The sequence below is a fragment of the Mus musculus genome, chromosome 9 (genome assembly GCF_000001635.26).
Source record: "Mus musculus strain C57BL/6J chromosome 9, GRCm38.p6 C57BL/6J".
In the NCBI taxonomy this organism is placed as follows: domain Eukaryota; kingdom Metazoa; phylum Chordata; class Mammalia; order Rodentia; family Muridae; genus Mus; species Mus musculus.
The window spans coordinates 89,825,504-89,843,907 of NC_000075.6; the positions used below are offsets into that span (position 1 = coordinate 89,825,504).

An 18,404-nucleotide genomic window follows, 5' to 3' on the forward strand; every position below is an offset into this window, starting at 1 on the left:
GCCAGAAATTCAGTCCAGAAACTGGGACAAGGACCTCAGTCAGACACCTTGGGGACGTGCTCAGAATGCTCTAGTGGACACACCAGTGGCTCCAACAGTTGGGCATGATGTCTCCTGAGGTGCTGAGTGCCCCTCGTCAGTCCTGTGAGTGCCACATGGGCCAGCTGCAAATCACAATTAAAAGCCCAGCGATTCCGTGGTGTCTGGGAGAGGACTAGACATTGTCTTCAGTGAAGGTGTGTGCTCTCCTGTAACAACACCTTTGCAGCCATGTCTCTGTAAGCAACACTAACAAAACTCAGTAGTTCCTCTTTGTAAAGAAGACATGAATGTAACATTGTGGGGCCTAGCTGGGGTGGGAGGAAGGCTCAGCAGGAGAGGCAAAGTGACAGGAAAGGGTAATGGAGGTGACTAGGAGTAAAATACGTGCTATATATGTAAGAGACTGTCATAATAAAACCCATTATCATGCCTAAGTAACATATGCTAAATTTTTTAAAAAACTACATAGTAAAACTTAGAGGAAAATATGCCACACACAGATATACACATGCATTCATACATACATATATAAATATATACACATATACATATATACACAATACATAAATGCACACACATAGATACATACACCCACATATATGCAAACACATAAGCAAATATACACACACACAAATATATACACATATATACTCACATGGACACGCACACAGCCCCACCATCAACACCTTTTCTGGTATGCGATAAGTCACTCTCCAGTTCCAAGACTCAGTTTCTGTAAGTACATGGTGATAACAGGCCTACTTCCCAGAGCTATTGTGAGAATCAAGTGAACTAACCGTGGTGACTTAGCCTCCCTCTTCCACCTCTACTCATGATTTGCAAAAAGGAGACAGAACCGGTCACCGATTCCGTGGCAGTGTGAAACTGACTAGAAACTGAAGCCAGCCATCATCCATCCTTGTAGCTTAACAGAGCCCGCCAGGACTGCCTGTTGTCAGTTCCTGTCTTTGGAGTTCCCAGGGATCACGTTGGGATTACAGGACAGGAAAACCAGCAGGCAGAGGTATACAGAGCTGAGACCATTTGCCCTGGTTGTCAGTTCTGATCTAGGGGACTTGGCTTTTTTTGTTGTTTGTTTGTTTGTTTGTTTGTTGTTTTCTTCATTTTTCTTTGGCTTTTAAAGCACGTCTACTCAGTATTGGTGACCAAAAAGGAGCCCGATGTGAGCGTTCTGAAGGTAAGGCCTCTCCCCTGAAGCTTTATCACTAATGCACTCAAAGCGGCAAAGCCACCTCAAGAAACGCAGACAAAACACTGGACCTTTGTCTCCTACAACTGCTGGTCTGCACAAATGCTCCCTAGACCTCAGGGGATTTCACAGACCTCCTAGATGCCAGGTTGAAGGCTGACAGTGCCCATCCCCCATCACTGCAGTTATGTAAGCCTGCTTCCGGTAAAAGGCCCTGGCGAAAATCACACGCAGTTAGTGGCATCGCCAAGGGAACATTGTCCATCATGTCTCTTTGGGCCTCCTGATGCTCCACTCGATGTGAGAATATGAGGATCAATCAAGAGAAGAGACTAACCTCGAGACAGAGCACTAAATCGAGCAGAAAACAGGAAGGCCTGTCTTGGGCCTCCATTTGCGTAAACCTACAGACGCCATCAACTCCTCCAACAGCCAAGGCCTTTTCTGACCACAAGGGGGCGCCCGCATCATGCTTTAATATAGTACGTGCTTGGGATGTTGAGAGCGTGGAAGACTGCAGTCTCAAAATACAGATAGGGAAACTGAGGCCAGGAGAAAGCAAAGGGTTCCTAAGTCATTCTGGGTAATTTTCTTCTCTGTGATCTTCACTCCCATTAAATTGAGTCATGGCTTCCACCAAGGAATACGTTTTACGGATATTCCTCCGACACCCGGATGAAGAATGCTACTTGCAGACCGCCCCACAAGAGGGAGCACCTGTGAGCCTCTGAGCCCTATACCCACCACGAGCCTTAGACAGAATGAGCTTCGTACAAGATTTTGATCCAGGGATTCTGGCTGGGATGTGGAAATTGCTAGTCTAGGTAGTCTCAGAGGAGACCCACCATCCAGAAGCTTCCCAGATCTAATCCAGAAATGTCTGCAGCTTCCAACATCTAGAGAAGCCTCCGTGAAAAATTCTGCAGGCAACAAGGGTTAAAACCAAGTCGTTCACTTCAGACAGTACTGTCACAAGGCCAAGACAGTCATCAGGGATTGTCACTCAGAGTAACGCTGCTATTTACTCTGCTTGTCCCAATTATCCATCACTGTTTACAAGTAAAGAAAATGACTGTGATGTCGACTCTGACAACCTAGAATGAGCTGGGAAGAAGGTTTTAATGAGGAATTATTTAGATTAGGTTGGCCTGGGGCTATGAAGGAGTTTCGTAATTGGGTGAATTGAGTTGGGAAGACCAACTCATGTAGAAAGCAGGAGGCACCATTTATGGGGTAGGTCCAGGAATGAATGGGTAGAGAGAGGGCTAAGCACTGTCTTACACGTAATTAATGTTTTATCTGTTTCTGTTTAGGGACGTAAGGGGACAAGCTGCTGCTGTTGTAGTTGACCTGTGAACCCTTTCTTCCCTAGCTTGCATTTGTCGGGTACAATGAGGTTCATGGTGTTTAAGAGAGATGTTCTCAGGGATAAAATTACTTCGTTCCCCAGTTTCTCTAGAGAACCCTCACATAAAAAGCAGGAACTGGTGGGTACCTGCTGAGCAGACACCCCAGACTCTTCCAGCGGCTCAGTGACTGCCTCACCGTTTGCACATGTCCCGGCTCTCCACTTATGCCCAGTTCTTCATCCTTACCACCAGGAACTCTGTAGACATTCCCAGATCTGTTTCCTTGGCATGAGTCAGCCTCCCAGAGACAGCCGGGGCCAGCCTGGTGACTGCATAGGGCAGAAGGCTGCCCAGGATTTGTGCCTTCACCATGGCAAGGTGACAAGGAGATTCCTGAGAAGGTGTGTGGTTTCTTCTACATTAGATATTTGGATCCCTGAGGGAAGCAATCTCTTCTAGACCACATGAAAAACAGGCAAGAGTGCCCGAGCACGTACTCACCATTCAGGTGCTCTGGGCTCCACAGGGCAGTGACCGTTTGTTTATTCCAGCCTCCCTCAAATTCAGACTCTCAGATTAAGTGTCTGGACACAGCCACAGAAACCAAAAACATGTAGTTTTTTCCTTCAACGGAGTCTGAAACCAATCGCCATACCACCAAGTCAGGGGGTGCTGATGACACTCCCAGAGCAGACAGACAGTACTGTCCCCTACTGTAGAATAGGAAGGCGTGCCATAGAAGATGGGTTAGTCTGGAATCAGAAAGGGTATCCTAGGGCCCTTCCACTTTTCGTGGGACCTGAAGCTTATAAAGGTGTGTGTATGTGTCTATTTGTATGTGTCTCTGTGTGTGTGTGTGTCTGTCTGTCTATTTCTGTGTATCTGTCTCCATGTGTATGTTTGTCTGTGTCCATAGATCTGTATGTCTGTGTGTCTGTGTGTCTGTATGTGTATCTGTATGTATGTGTGTGTTTCTGTGTGTTTGTATGTGTAAGTGTGTGTCTCTGTGTGTATATCTCTATGTGTATCTGTGTGTCTGTGTGGATTTGCATGTGTAAGTGTATGTATCTGTGTGTATATCTCTATGTGTGTCTGTGTATCTGTATACATGCTCACTTTCAAGGGGTGGGAGCCTGTTTGAACAAAAGGTTAGAAAACCAAAACCAAGTACAAAATCCAAGACTGTGCTTTTAAATGAAGGGGAAAAAAATCACATAATATAATTTCTGTAAAACTTGAAAGTATTGGCAACTTAACAAAAGTTGGAAAAAGAACATTGTTTTTGCACCAATGTGCCTGACTTGACTCTAACATTTTTTTGACATTCATGTTCATTTAATCACTGAATAGTCTCTGCATAAGACAAGAACTATGTAATGTCATTTTTTTCCTTGTCAGAAAAATGTAAAAAGAAGTCAATCTTTCCTCCAGCTTAGTACATCAGAGAAAAATAGAGTTGGTAATTTCAGTTAAATGAATATTAATATTTAATATGGTTATTATATCCATTACTGTCCCATTGCTGTGACAAAATACGTTGCAGAAAGCAATGTAAGGGAAGAAAGGTCCAGTTGGGCTCCCAGTTTCAGAGGCACAACCATCAACATAGGGAAGGCATCAGGGTCTGATGGTGAAGCAGCAGCTTCCAGCATCTGATGGATCAGGAGGCCAAAAGTTAGACCAAAACTAAAGATAGACCATACTAGTCAAAAGCTCACCTCAGTGACCCATACAGGGGAAGCCAGACACATCCCCAAAGCTTCTACAAACGCCACAAGGAGTGCCAGAAGCCCTGGATCGGGTGTCCAATCCCGTGGGCCTCTGGGAGGACATTTTATGTTCCATTTATATAGTTACCAATTGGGGTAAATGTCTACCAATGATCCATATATATATATATACACTATAGGATTTCAATGCAATTCAGGTTCTCTTTTGCAAAGATGTATCTTCATCAGTTCTTTTGAACTTGAGAGCACTTGTCAGCCAGTGTGTTGATAACAGTTCAGCACTAACATCCTATTATAGCTTTCGAGTTATCTTTGTCAGTGTCAGTACTTATTCCAAATAGGAAAAAAAAAATTAAATGTCTTTCAAAGATGTTCTTTTGATTGATTTCTCGTCACTAACTTACCCGCCAAGCCATCCATAAATGGATTCATTACCTTTATTCAAAATGTCTCTCCTCCTCTTAATGAATTGAATATATTGTAATTCACCCTTTTTAAATTACTCTCTCTCTCTCCCCGTCCCCCTCCCCCTTCTCCCCTCTTTTCTGTATGCACAGACACATGGCACATATGTGTGTACATGCATCTGGAAGCCAAGACTCAATGGGCTCCTTCATTGCTCTCGTCTGAGTATTTTTAAAACAAACTCTGTCACGGAACCAGTGTAAAACTGCCTTGTCCACAAGCCCCTGGAATCCACGCGTCTCTGCTTCCCCAGCCCTAGAATCACAGGAGAACACCACTGCAGCCAGCTGGTTAGAGGTGGGTACTTGGGATTTGAACTCAGGTCCCCACGCTTGCATAGTAAACACTAACGATTAAGCCATCTCTCCAGCCTCATCCCTCACTCTTCCACAGCAGAATAATTTCTGTTAACTTTGTTTATTTCCACAGATTTTTCTTATCGTTGATTCTTAATTGAATATTCTTTTGTTTCTTTAATTAATAAATTGAAAGACATCAAAAGTCAAGAATTGTTTTATATATCCATTCCAAAATGTTGCCAATTTCAATAAGATTCAATTAAAGTAGCATATTTTAGCTTTATTAACTTTTTGAAGTGAACTTTTTGTATCTTGTGTCAGTATTTGAAATTTTCTTCTAAGTCTTAAAAGTACTTTAGAGTCTTTAAAATGTCCCAAGCTTGTGCCACCAGGCTTAAATTGTGTCTTTTCAGTCCAAGCCAAGAGGAAACTGAGTTGGAAGAATTTCAGGTGGTGGGTGAAGTTCTCTGGCATTCTATACAGAGTTGACTGTAAACTATCTCTGAGTAGACTGTGCTTTCAGGAATTTTCCCAAAGCTCTTTGTGATAGCTCACCTGGTGCCATGTCCTTGAACTGCAGGCTACTTACAACACCACACTATGGCTGTGTCTGGTGACACCTCCAGTGTCACAGACACAGAGTGACTGGAGGGGATGACAGAACATGAAGACACAAAGGTCTCAGTCAACTGCAAGCAAAATGTCTTACTTTTGGGCAAGTTTTTAAATTTCAGTAGCAAATGAGCCTTGGGAGGGATTATGCACCAATAGTCCCTTAGTTTCCTATGAGTTTCTTAAAATAAGGAGCTGATCAGAGAGAGAGAGAGAGAGAGAGAGAGAGAGAGAGAGAGACTAGGTAACAGAAACAGCACTGACAAAGAAACAGTAATCACCTCTTCAATAATATATAACCAGCAACAAGCCTCATATCGCTAAGAAGGCAGGAGGCTGGAGAAACCGGAAGGCTGGTGACAAGAGCCAGTGTTCTCGGCGGAGGAGGGCAGAACTGGATCCACAACTAACATCGGTCTTAACAGTTCATCTCACTGCTTTTTCTACTCCCTACACCTTCCTGGGGGTCGCTGTCGATAAAGACCTTTTTAAAACTCTATTCAGCTGTCTGAAGAGACAGATTTGAAGAACGCAGGATAGTAGCATTTTATACATGAACAGAGTTGAACTACAGCCATCTTTTAGGCATTGTGCACAGGCCCCAGGAGAAGACCGACTCGGCAGACAGGAAGCAGAAGCTGGGCTTGCTGCATCCCTGCCATGTTACACCTTCAAGGAGTACTTTAGAGTCCACGGTACATGATTGCCACCTTTGGCGCATTTTGATTTAGAACTTACATCCTCTATGAGGTGACTTGGCAGTTATTAGTTCTCCTATTTTACAGCTGAGGGAGCTGGGCCTGTGGGGGCTTAGATGACTCATTGTAAACAGGTTAACAAGGCTCTGTGTGAGTCATCCTCCCAGCCAAGGACAGGCAGGCCCAGCGCGCCGCCTGCGTTGTCCGATCAGTACATAGTCTTAGGCCAACCTGCCTTGGGAGATGTGTCAGAGGTGATCTGCGCCCGTTCTATGGCATGAAACGCGGGCGCCACCCACGTGCCTTTCTTCCCACTGTGGTTTTCAGACCACAGGACCGAACACTGCATTATTGTTGGTGTATGAAAAATACCCTCGTCTATAACTCTCATCCAAGCTGGAAGCCCCTCCTCTATCAGAACCGCTATGAACACTGGGTATTAAATGGCTATTGATCCAAAATTGTCTGCGTTGAGATTGGCCATCCCACACAAACAGGATGTCCGGAGGACTTGAGTCAGAGCAGCCGATTAACCCAGCACTGCCTGCCTTAGGCATCTCCAAGCTAGCCAACCCTTTCTCTCCTGTGTGCTCGGCTTGAGAGAGAAGCCAGTGGGGGCCTTCTGAAAGCTCTATTGATTGTTTATCTGATGCCTTATGCCTTGCACAGGCTCAGCTATCCATGGACCTCGGCAATCTGGAAGCTTCCAACACCTACCCCCCCCCCACCCCCATGAATAGGACTGAGAAAAGAGTAATTGGCCCCCCGTGTCTTAATTGTCATTGAGAGTCACTGCAGCTTTCAAGGGCATTTCCAAATTTGGGGTCAGAGCCTGGAAATTGGCTGTGGCAGATCCCAGGACTGGTGGGGTCTGGGATAGCCTTGAATGAGGCTGTCTGACATATGTTCCCATGTGTGAAAACCCAGGACAGGGCAGTGGTGGTTTCTGTGATCTCAGCTCATCTGATAAGGACTGCACAGAATTTCCCTACAGTTGGGCCCTTCTTTGGGTGTCCCCCCGCCCCTTTCCCTCTACAGTGTGCACACAGTCCACGGGGCAGCCTCTTAAAACAAAATCTGGCTCAGAAAATAGGAACCACAAATGGGTCTGCTATCTAACAAGCTCTCAGGTAGCACTGGGTGTTCCAGGGGTGCTGGATCAGATTGCTCTCTATGCTTTCTATGGTCTGAATCCCCCAGTTTTCTTCAGAGAGAGTGGGAAAGATGTGCCAGGCCCAGAGTCAGGAGACATGCACAGCTTCTGCAGTCAGTAACCAGAGCCAATGGTTCTCTTCTCTTATGTAAAGAGAATTTAAGGGTGGCCTGTGGGATCCCTGAAACAGTTTCATCTTTAAGGCATCCCAGAATGTGTCTAGTCAGGTGTCCAAGAGAAACATGGGCACTCTCAAAAGCAGCCACAACATCCCTTGAGCGTGTCCTTCCAGTGATTATGTTATCTTGATTCGTGGGGGGAAAAACAGCCTTGATACCTGATTCCTGAATGATTAGGAAGATGTCTAAGTCTTGCATCCATAAGCTGTATGGCTTACAAATAGATAAATAAATAAATAGACCTCTGTGTCTGGTTCTTCATCAATAAAACAGGGTTGCTAGCAAAATTTTTAAAAAGCACCGAGTATCTAATATATGCTAATTGTTATACAGGTATAGACTGTTGCTATCTAGAATCAGAAGCTGTGGCATACTGCAACTGTTTCCATAGTTCCTGGAGGCTACTTTGTATCCATCTTGTTCATCAAACCCTCAGCTCCTGCTTCACCGTAAGGTGAGTCACCAACGGATGAGAGGCGGACTTTAAGAGAGAGACATTGGAGGCCTCCTATTTCCAATCTTCCTTAGCCGCCCAAACGATAAATCTCAGGGAACTTGACAAGCAAGGCTGGAGTTCAATATTTGTGTCAGGGTGCATCCACTTGGCATTTAAACAGAAGAGTCTGCCTGTGTCCTTGGGCTACCGGAACAAAGCCCCACGCACTGGGTGACTCAATACACTAGAAACTGATTCTCTCGCATGTTTCTAGAGGACAAAAGTCTGAAACCAAGTTGACAAGGGGGGGGGGGTACGCTCCGTCTGCAAGAACTAATGACAAATCCTTCTTCATTCTCTCCCATTCTGCCTTTCTTAGTAGTGCCTTCCTCCCTTCCTTTTTTTAATTGTTCCCTGCCCTCCCTTCATCTCTCTCTACTTTCTTCTTCCTCTCTCTTTTCCTTTTCCTCTCTCCCTCCATCCTTCCTTCCTGTTTCTTCTTCCTTCCCCTTCCTTTCTTCTTTCCTTTATTTCTTTTTCCTGCTTCCTTCCTTTTCCTTCTTTCACTTTTCTTCCTTTCTTTCTTTTCCTTTCTTCCTTCCTTTTCCTTCTTTCCTTCCTTCCTCCCTCCTCCCCTCCCTCCCTTCCTTCTTTCTTCTGTTCCTCCCTCCCTCCCTTCCTTCTTCCTCTCTTGCTCTGAAGCCTCCATGGGCTCCCTGGTGTGTGGCATCCTAACTCATCTCTGTTTCTATCTTCATATAGATCTCCTCTGCATCTGTCTTCTCCTGCCCTCTCCTCTCTTACACAGATATCATTGTACTTAGCCTCCACCTTAAGTCCAGAATGGTAACTTAAGATCAAAGAACTCACTGTCAGAAAGGATTTTCCCCAGGCTGGTCACGTTCCAGGTAGACATGAATTGTTGGAGGACACTATTTTACCCAGTCTCTGGAGAGTTCTTGAAGCTAATGGCATTGGTTTCCTGTTCCTTCACAAAACATTCTAGTGAACATGCACTTGGCTGTGAACGGTGAACACCCTCTGAGCATGCAGGATAGAGGGCCACCTGGGAATGCAAAGATGGCTTCCTTCTTATCCTCCCTTTTGTGTGGGTGCAACACCATGACCAGATGAGGATCTTCCAGAGTGTGAGGAGTCTGGAAAGAGTCACTTTCAAACAACTTGAACCACTGGGACCATCAGACTGGAGGGTAAAATCAGGGATACTGGATAGCAAATACGTTCACTTATGTCTTCAGTGCCTGACAATACAGAGTGGATGGGGCACTGCAGACACTACAAAAGCAGGGGCCATAAGGAGACAGAGCTTGACTCATCCAACCATGTCACCTCCACTATTTCCACTTGTCCCTGGAGTGTGGCTGCTCCCTGGGGATGTACCCTCATCCCCAACTCTTACATAGCTCTCTCCACAGGGGCCATTGGAGGGTCTGGATTCAGGAGTGGGGTTCATGAGCAGGACATGTGGCTGGTGGCATATCTCTGCTCACTTTTTCCCCCCAAGCTCCATATTCATATTCCCTACAGGCTGTCTCTCCACCAGTGACTTGTAGGAGAACTAGACCCAGCTTCTTCAATCTCATTATCTTGCTGATCTTCCCAAATGGTCTCGTATGTCTCCTCCCTTACTTCCCACTTGCACACACAGGACAGGTTTCTCCATTCTGGCACTCCCAACACTGTGACCCAACTCATTCTGTGTTATGGGGGCCTACCCTATGCATGGCGGGATCTTTGCTAGCCTCTACTTCTCTTCAGCTTTTATTCACAGAAACCCAGTAGCAGCCTCCAACTCCCCTATTGGCCATCATCCAAAAGGTCTGCAGGCTTAGGAGACAGTGCAGTTGGTATGTTTAGGTTGTATCATAGGTCCTGTCTGTTGCCTGGAGCTTTCTGTATGGAATGAGTATCAACCTGAGATTTTGTACCCTCACCTGAGACATCTGGTCATGTCCATTTCCTATTTTCTGTTTCTCTCACTGAACCTGGGACTTGTCTGTTTGTCTAGCTGGCTAGCCGGAAAGCTCCAGGGATCTTGCTGTCTCTAGCACCTCAGTGCTAAGATTCCATGAGGGTATAGCCCACCTGGAATAGCACTCCACTGAGTGCTGGGAGATAAGACTCAGGTCCTAGTGCTCACCCAGCACACACCATCACCTCCCCAACCCCAAAACTGGGAAGTGTTTTAAAGTCCTCACCCTGGAGGTTGCCAGTCAACCTCCATTTTTTTAAGTCAGAATATGCTGAAATGCCATCGAGCTGAGTGACCGGACTTAACTAGACCAGCGTCCCCACTCCCACAATGGTTGTTTCCATATTCCTTTTAAATTCAGTACCGAGGCTCAAATCATAGGATCTGGGCATTCTAGACACACCCTGCATCCTGTCCCTGTCACCAGAATCTAAACCAAATCTAATCGGAGGTAAAATAAGGATGATGGAAACATATATAAGGAAGCACACACAGGTAGCTGCCTTTGACATATGATGAGTTTTCAATGAATGCTACCAGTGTCGGTAATACTGGGTACAGAGCCTAGAGCTTTCAGCCAGCTTATGGTGAGGTGCTTGTAGGTTGCATAGCAAATGCTACGACAATGACCTAGGTGCTGTATGTGATTATCGCTTTACCACTTAAATCAGGATGACAATGATGTCGAAGACGAAGATGATGCTATGGATGCTATTACTGTCATTCCTGGTTTACAGGCAAAGAGGTTAAGGCTCAGGGTGGTTGATGACCTCAACCCAGACAGTGACAGTCCAAGGCTGAACTGTCCCCTCTTCACACATGTCACCACACTGACTCTCAGGAAGATGTGTGAATTGGATCCTCTCCTTTGTATTTCACGTCAGAGGAATGACTGGAGCTGCACAGCCAAGAAGCAGGAGGGAGCAGCTTCAGAAGCCAGACCTGCTCCATCCGACACTGGTGTTTCCCTACCAAGACTTGAACAAGCTACCGAGAGTTATTTCAAAAGAGATGGAGCCATTTGGAGCTCAGCCTGGAAACAGAAATGCTTTTTGCCTTCTGTCTGTTGCTGTGGTCTCTGAATGCTTTGAGAATTAATTACCACTATTAATTTCCAGTATTACCCAGCTCATTACAGTTCTTTTTTTTCCATGCCTATTGCTGGCCCCGGGGCCAGTCTGTAGTTCTGAAAAGGGGCAGCTGACTCCCACAAAGGTATGTTTCAATACAATTGACCTGCCAGCATCCAGCCCAACCTTGCATCACGGGAAACAGCCCACGGCCTGGCAGGCCCTGGAGCTACTTAGTTAGATTGAAGGTCCAGGGCACTATCTGTGGTGAACTAAATGAAGCTAGACCCTGTGGCTATTTGGGAACATTCCAGATCTGGGATTTGGGAGAGTCCAAAGTAGTGAGATCCATAGCCTTGCTCCAGTCTGGCAGCAGCTAATGCTGCTACTGCTGCTACTGGGTTTTTCCCTCCATGCTGCTTCTTGGACTAGGCCATCCTGCCCTGCCTTGGCTCCAAGAAGTAAAGGAAACATTCGACATTTCTCATTGGTCTCAGTATACTCTCAGGGGTAAACGCTATCTTCCAGTTTCAAGTCAGGATAGGTACAGGTTCTAAGCCTCCTGTTCCTATCTTGGTTCAGTGGCACCCCTACACTGCTTCAGATCCCTGGAGAGACACATTCTGGGTCCACTGACAATTCTTGATGTGGCCAGAGTGAATGGATGTTACCTAGGCATTAAGGTGGACGCTTATCCCTGAGATCAGAGCTCGGCCTGGCAGGTGCCTCCCAAATTCTGAGCAAGTGATCGACCTTAGGGTCAGGGACAACACTAGTCCCAAGGAGTGCTGCCGGGGAGAAGCTAGAAGCTTCAGGATCGCCTGCTCCACCCAGTGTAGTCCTGTGGGTAAAGAGTCGGGGTATGACTTAGAGGAAACTTTCAGAAGGCCCATGGCACTGCAGAGCCAAAACTCAGAGGGGACCGTGGGAGCAGAGGGGATCTACCCCCATGGCAATCCCAAGAGAGGTAAGCCAACTACCAGCCCTATAGAGTGTCAAGAGAATACACTGTCTCTGCCTCAAAGCAGAGGAGATGCCCAGTTTAGGAGCCCACGATGATGGCCAAAGAAGATGGGGTACCCCAGATCATAGTAAATAAGCTCAGAGACAATGTTTTCCTGGAAGATAGACTCAAAGGCAACCCAAAGTGTATCAGGCCTTTGAATGGGTCCATGTGGACTGAGGTCTAGGATCTGAGGCCAAGGTGATACTAGGAAAAACCTTAGCAACTAGCAAGTTCTACAGGACCTGGAAATACAGCCAGTAAGAACACACAGGCCTCTTCAACAACCTGGGAGAGGGGAGGCAGTTTGTGTTTGGTTGGACCCTGTGGTTTTTAGGCTTCTGGTGGTAAAATTTCACCTCACAGTAAGAAGTGTATGGCAGAGACAATTTGTTCTCTTTACAGGAGCAAAGGAGAGAATGGCTGAAATCCTTTGAACTCTTCAAGATCCTGTTCTCAATGTCTACAAGGGTTCTACCAAGCCCCACCTCTTAAAGCTTCCACCAGAAGCTGAAGGCCAAGCCTTTGACACAAGGGCCTTTGGAGAATGCTTCTCTAAGCCAAAGCAGTGACTTACTTCAACTCAGACCATTTATCAGTGACACAACCTAGGTTCACACTCACTTGACTCCATTTAAAAGGACAAGTACTGACTCAAGGGAACTCTAGAGACCCTGATGGGAAGAGGTGAGGGCCCTCTGGTCTCCAGGGCCCCTGGAATGGATTGATATTGGCTAGATATCCCTCGGGTTCAAAGTGAGATACTGTTTCCAGGCAAGAAGCAGAGCCTTTTCTGGTAATTATATATTCTCTGGAGTGGTTTGGGGTTGACAAGCCTGGGCTTCTCCATCACAGAGTATCTTTCCCCAAAGATATTATGGCCATGTCTGAGGCTCCATGGGAGTCTGTACTGAGCCTGGCTTGCACAAGACAGGTCAATACAGAGTCATAGCATCAACCTATCTTCCTTGCATGGAGGACAACCAAAGGAAGTTATTGCACAGCACTGATGAATGTACATGGATGAGATCACATGTACAGGAAGTGTCATGAGAGGAGATATACAGTCCCATCTATGATATGCAAAGAACACAGAGGAGCAATGACCCTCAGAGGGCGTGTGGAAATACAGACTAATCACTAAGCACAAGTGTCCAGAGCTGATAAACTCACTTTAAACATGATCCAGGTTAGGACATGGAGTTCCCACAAGTGGGATTAAAGAGCAACCTTTACAAAGTTTGAAACTGTATCTCCAATTCCAAAATAATCCATGCTATTTACTTCATTATTGGTGTGTGTGTGTGTGTGTGTGTGTGTGTGTGCGTGTGCGTGTATTATATATGAGTGTGTGCTGTGGGCACACATGCCCATACACAGAAGCAGAGGCCAGAGGACACTGAGTCTCCTGCTCTCTCCCTCTCTGCCTTACTCCTTGAAAAAGAACCTATCACTACACCAGGAGGCCAGCAAGCCCAGGAGGCCAGCAAGCCCAGGAGGCCAGCAAGCCCAGGCAATCCTCCTGTTTCTGCTTCCCTGTGACACTGGGATTACAAGCACATGGATATGACTGTAATGAACTTCTTAAATGCTAGGGGGCTCAAACTCAGATCTGAACTGAAACAGTCCCGAATATTGGGTTAATCTTACTGATTCTTTGATAATTTCATACAATATGTTATCATATGTATCCCCTTCCCTCCCCTTAACTCCTCCAAGATAAGCTGTACTACTCCTGTTCTTATGGTGATGGGGCTATCCTCTAGAATGCGGCTGACCTAGCCAGTCGCCACACACTTTAGAAGAAACTGATTCTCCCTTCCCCAGATGCCATCAACCGTCAATAGCTCCTCAGATATGGAGGCGCCTCACTCCAGGCTTCAGTGTTGACTAGACTGGCCTTGTGCTTTGAGTTAGTTTATGTGTCCATTGGTCTTGTCATGTCGAGAAGATACTATTTTGCTCCAGTCTTCTTAGCTCTCTGGTCCTTACAATCTTCCCAGCATTACTTCTGAGCCTATCCTTGAGCCTCTGTTGGGAGTCTGGTGTAAACTGCACATATTTGGCTGAGTTCCCCAAAGACTCATATATAGTCTATACTTTGAACAGCTGTGAGTTTCTCTATTAACCAATATCTGCTGCACAAAGAAATTTCTCTGATGAGGTTGAGGGGCCACACTAATCCATAGGTGGAAGGATACAAATTTAAAGAATAGTTTGATATTGTGTCCATTTAGTAGGATAACAAGTTCAAACTTGAGGGCTGTGAGCTCACAACCATGGATTCTTGACTAGATTTACAGTCCCACTTATACATTTCTTCTTGTGGAATAGGACTGAAATCTAATAAAAAACTGACTAGTTGTTCCTAAAACATTCATGCCAATATTACACCTATGGGCAAACCTTCCCTATCAATCACCATTGGAGTTTACAAGTGTCACAGCTGGGTAAGACTCTTAAGGAGCTTTTTCCAGCAACAGCCTACAAAACACCTTCTGATACTATGAGAGATGACCAGTAGGAAGGAGGCTGCCTGGTCAACATCAACTTGATTTCTGTATTTCCTGTGATCAATGTGTGTTGTCTTTAGCAATCAGGTCTCCTCATCAAGTTCTGATGGGTGATCAAGAGCAATGGCAATAGCCTATATTGCTTGGGGCAGAGGCTCTGGGACACCTCTGAGTAACAGGGGGAGGGGATAAGCCACATCTGGTACTGGGCTTTTTATTTGGAACCTATGGCTCCTGTGAGGAGCATAATGTGTGTGTGTGTGTGTGTGTGTGTGTGTGTGTGTGTGTGTGTGTGTGTGTGTTATAAAATTGTAGGTCCATGTAACTTCTAAAAAATTCCTTAGTGTTAATTATCCCTCCCTACCCCCTTCTTTGCTCCAGCCTTCCAACCCTCACCCACTAAATCTCCGTCCTTATTAGTCCCCCTTGCTTTCCCCTCTTGTCACCTGTGTTCTGCTGTGCCACTTTTAATATCTTTCATCCTCCTGTCGCCAATGGTCTTGTTTTAATTTCCTGTAGTCCACAGGTCCTCCAAGTAATACACAGATCTAAAGATCTATTTGCTTTTTAAAAGTATTTTGAAATATAAAATGCACAAAACATCACTCACTCAAATCAAAATGAAGCTAATTTTGTTAATTCTGACCACTTAGTTCATTCTGTAAAAAGGCAATTCTCCACTCATCTCGCTAATGTCTTTCGCTGGAAATAACAACTATTAGTTTCCAGGTCCCTCCTAGACCTCTCTCTGTGATTAAGTAGACCCATGTTGGCATGCTCAATGGGTAACTATGGTCAAAGGCATTGTAATAACTATTTGGGTGTCTTCTTTATGCAAGAAAGAATAAACCAGGCATGGTGGCACATGCCTATAATCTGAGATGCTGGGGCAGAAGACCCTCAAGGCCATCCTGGGGTAAAGTGTGATACTTTGTCTCCAACAAGCAAAACTAAACAAACAGATAGAGTAACATATACCAAATAAGGCAAGGAAACAAAGAGAACAGTCTAAAATACCAATGTAATGAGAGAATACCATATTGACCAAGGGGTCTACTAAACTGACTGACAGCTCATGGCCAGGTCCAGGGGTAGCCAGGATTGTAGGGAGCCACTGTGACTCAGTGTAGCTGCTGACCTGGGCAAACAGGAGAGCACAAAGCAGGAAAAGCTGAGAGCCCATCAGGGGATGGGTGCTCATCAGTGTGGCATTAGCACCTGCCTCTGGGAAGCTCCCAGAGGTACTCTTGAATCAAGCTGACAGTTCTAGCCACATCTGAGCAGCCTGACAGTCGAGCCACTGCCTGTTGGAAGACACACCCAGGTCAGCAGACCCTGTCCCTTCCCTGACACGTATGAGTCATACTGATAGAGTAACAACAACTCAGCAGGAACATCTGGGAATGGGCAGCATGCCATTTAATCCCCTCACAGTTTGCCTGGCAGGGGCACTATGATTGGTCCCATTTCCCAAAGGTACAACTGAGGCTCAAGGAAGTGAAGTCACCTGCCCACTTTCTGTCCCACTCTCTGGCAGTCAGAAGGTACCACGTGCTCTTTTGGTGTTTCCACAGGGAAGTAATTTCTCCCTATTTTCCAGATAAAGTAACTGAGACCCAAAGCGGTCCTGAATCTGCATCTGTTGGCGCAGAGCAGCCTTACTCCTCCTCTCTGGGGCCCAACTTGGAGGTGGTGCTGCAGAAATACAGAGAAGGGCAGGTTGCATAACATGGCTGTTCTCCTCCAAAAGCTGCAAACACCCACTTTCCCCATTCACGAATCTGGGCAATGAGTGGTGGGAGTCAGGGGAGGATATATTAAAAAAAAAATTGTCTCCTTCAGTCAGGGAATTTCACAGTATAATTATATAGTGAGGACATCAAATTAGCAGAATGAGGGACTGTCAGAGGCAGCAGCGAAGCACCACTGTTGTCCCCAGATTCACAACCACTCACAGCACAGCCTCCTGAGTAGGCTCGGGAACTCTCCTCTCTTAGATCCTAAATGCACGCTAGCGATGGGAGGAACTCTCAGCTGGAGGAGTTCTCAGCAGCCATTGATTTCCCAACCCCCTCATGTCACACTTGAAAAATAACATCCCCAGAGGGCTGGACAGCCAAGTCCAGCCCCACCCAAGCTCTCAGAAGTCTAGTGGGAGAAGCACTCCCCTTGGGCTTTTGGAGTCCAAAATAAATGCACATAGAGCTCTCTGCATCGTTACCATGGTTATAGATAACAAGGGCCGTGGCAAAGCACAGCAAATTAGTTAATGATGAGAGAGAAACTTCCAGCAGTGACACATTCTGCTTGAGCGAATGGCTTGCCTTATTCAGTGGCAAGCAGGTTTCTGGTGCCAAGGCGAGCTCTGGTAGTGAGAGGAGATAATAATATGGGGGAGAGTATGCAAAACAGGCTAACCACACAGCCTGTTTCTGTCCCTCCTCATGCTTTCTGCCAACCAAAAACAGAGTTCAAGCAATGCAACGGTCTCACAATCCCTTGAGACCTTATGTTCTGGGCCAGCAGAGAGGACAGGAAGATAAAGAGACAGCCCCTGGCCCTTGGACAGATTGTGTGATCTCATCTGAGTGGTCAAAGTAGGAACTGGATCAGACCAAACACGGAAGTGCCCCCATGGAGCCTCACTCAATGGCTGGACAACTTTGCTCGATGTCGTCAAGTCGCTAGGCACCTCGCTTCAGTCTGACCGTGGTAGTGATCTGAAAAGGGAGCTATGATTATTCTGTGTCCTGTAGCCATCTTCTTTACACTGTATCTGTGGTTCCTCTTTCCTCATCAAGAGAGTCTGTGTCCCTTCATTCGAACCAACAGCGCTTGTCCTTCTCAGTTGTTGTGACCAATGAGATGTGGAGCTGACAAAGCCACAAGTACTAAAGTCCTGACCCACTCCCAGAAAAGGTCAGTGTGGTGACCATTAACCTATAAAGTAAAACTGAATACACAGGCATACTTTTTTTTTTTCAGTTCTGCCTCAGTCCCAGTTGTTGGAGAAGCAGATGTTGTTGGGGGAGTTGAGGATCTCTTCAAAACCATTCTGTGCCTATGCTGCAATAAAGGTCTATCAGGGTTTTATTGTTTTTTTTTTTTTTAAGGCAGTGGGAATAAGCCAGTGTCCAGGGTTGCAGTGGGGATCATGAGGTTGTGCTGTCCCCAAAGAACACATGGGAGATCTAAGGCAGTGTGGAGACAGTGTGAGTGCTATGAGGTTGAGGAACTGCTGCAAAACCCCTCGGGGAGCTAACAAGGAATGTCTTCAAGGAGCAACCTAGAGGAGAACAGCTTTATCCAAAAGCAGTAGTGAGGGATCAACAGTAGCTGCTGTGCTTGGAGAGGCTGCAAGATGCTTCTCTCAGGCAAGCCACAAATGCCCCCTCAGTCTTGCCTGCCTTGATCTACAACCTCCCACAAGAGGAGTCATCCCTCACTCCATCACTCTCCTCTGCTCCGTGCATTTTTTTAAATTTTTATTTTATTTTTATTTTTATGTGTATTAGTGTTTGCCTGTGTGTATGTCTGTACATTACGTATGTTCAGTGCTTACCAAGGCCAGAAGAGGGCATTGGCTCTCCCGGTATTGGACTTACATACTGTTGGGAGATACCTTGTGGTTGCTGGGAATTGGATGAGGGTC

At 46.0% G+C, this 18,404-nt stretch overlaps 1 long non-coding RNA gene across 1 annotated transcript in view; it reads left to right on the top strand.

Moving 5' to 3' along the window:
- The first annotated feature begins 1,015 nt into the window (after window positions 1-1,015).
- The window catches only part of 4930524O08Rik (RIKEN cDNA 4930524O08 gene), a 37,510-nt gene continuing 20,121 nt past the window's right edge, over window positions 1,016-18,404 (top strand). The window contains exons 1-3 of the long non-coding RNA NR_040735.1: window positions 1,016-1,734; window positions 4,889-5,093; window positions 8,071-8,191. This is a non-coding gene — a long non-coding RNA (RIKEN cDNA 4930524O08 gene). The remainder of the gene's footprint in view (window positions 1,735-4,888; window positions 5,094-8,070; window positions 8,192-18,404) is intronic.